We start from the raw sequence: 1,713 nt of genomic DNA on the forward strand, positions 1-1,713 counted from the left end.
TTTTTTTTTTTGGCAAGACTCCTTTTTAGGTGCTGCTGTTTTCTTCCACCAGGAGTCCCTTAATGTCTGTTGGCATCTCTTTTTGTGTCATGTTAGTAGCTGTTGATGATTAAAGCCTAGATCTGTTATTACATTACGGGTAGCAAAATGGTTGTAATTCTATCTTTCCTTCTTCATGTATTGACTGTAATGCTCCTATAAAAAGAAATTCCCTACAATCTGTATTTGGTTTCTCAGTGATATGGTTCATACAGGAAAGGCAACATAAATGCTTGATGTCCTACCTTGATTTAAAATAATGAGTTGGTACCTAGCACCCTCCCACAGAGACCAGTCACGGCTTGGAGGGGGCGGTAGTATTATGAATGCATGGATTTAATTATGTGATGTGTTTTGGTCCATTGCAGTTATCCTCACTGATGTTCAAATTATCCATCACTGGCATTGAAAGCCCCTTCAGATCGGTTCCTAAATCCCCCTTTTTTTTGTAGTTTTATGGTTTTATTAACACAAATATGACGTGCACAACCAGCTGTCTATTCATTTTCTTCGCTGCGCAGCCTGGCATTGGGACTGGTGACTCTGATTGCCAGCTGGACTGTTCTTTCCACAGTAGCTTTGCAGTTCTTGGAGGAGACATTGTGAGCCGTCTCTGCACAGTTGGATTTGTTGCACAGCAGCAAAAATTCAAGCTCCTTGACCTTGTGGACTAGGAACTTCCTGAAGCCACTGGGCAACATGGGCTTTGTCTTCTTATTGCTCCCGTTACCAATGTTGGGCATCAAGATCTGGCCCTTGAATCTTCTGAGCACCCTATTGTCAATGCCTTTGGGTTTCTACCAGTTGTGCTTAATTTTGACATATCATTCTGACTGGTGCTGGATGAACTTCTTGGTCCTCTTTTTAACAATCTTGGGCTTCACCAAAGGTCTGAGGGCAGCCATGATGCCCAGTAACAGATGGCCACCACCTCCACAGGCAGCACCAAGGAAGAGAGCGATTCCTGAATCTTTTTGATGCAGAATCTTCACTATCTGGTATGACGAGATGTGATGTTCAGGTTTATTTTGTATATTTCCAACTTAGATCTGTAATCACCCTTTTCCCCTAGAAGACTTGGTTACTTTTAATGGAAAAGGAATTGAAGTTCTTAAGTACCATACGGGGTCTCAGAATCAAAGGGCCAGGCAGTAGGTGTTGAAGATGTCTTGGTGAGCAAAGCTGTACTAGAGTCTTCTAGAACTCAGAATTTGACTGGGAACCATTCGCACCAACCTCCTCTCAAGCTGTTGATCTAAGAAAAGGATGCTATTATCTCCCAAGCAGAAGATAATTGTTTCATTCAATCCAAGTAAGTAAAGAGAGAAAAAAATGGAGCCCATGAAAAAACTGCTACTGAGTAAGAGAAAGGACATATCCTTTCCTCCCTAATGAACAAGAGGAAGGGACAAATTCCCAAAAATGCAGGCTACTGCAGGATACGAGAAGAAAATATTGGGCAATTGTTTAGCATCCTTGATAGAATGGAAGAAGAGCTGTCTTTCATAAAACATGAGCAGACAGGGGCGCCTGGGTGGCTCAGTTGGTTAAGTGATCTGCCTTTGACTCAGGTCATGATCCCAGTGTCCTGCTCGGCGGGAAGCCTGCTTCTCCCTTTCCTCCCTGCTCTTGTGCTCTCTCTCGCTATCTCTGTTGCTATCTTTGTCCCTCTCT

The 1,713-nt window shown here is 43.0% G+C and overlaps 1 pseudogene; it reads right to left on the reverse strand.

Annotated features, from left to right (window-relative positions):
- Positions 1-536: 536 nt before the first annotated feature.
- Positions 537-954, reverse strand: LOC111155179 (annotated as a pseudogene).
- Between the last annotated feature and the right edge of the window lie 759 nt (positions 955-1,713).

Source organism: Enhydra lutris, unplaced genomic scaffold, assembly GCF_002288905.1.
Source record: "Enhydra lutris kenyoni isolate GAN:26980312 unplaced genomic scaffold, ASM228890v2 scaffoldscaffold39, whole genome shotgun sequence".
Lineage (NCBI taxonomy): Eukaryota > Metazoa > Chordata > Mammalia > Carnivora > Mustelidae > Enhydra > Enhydra lutris.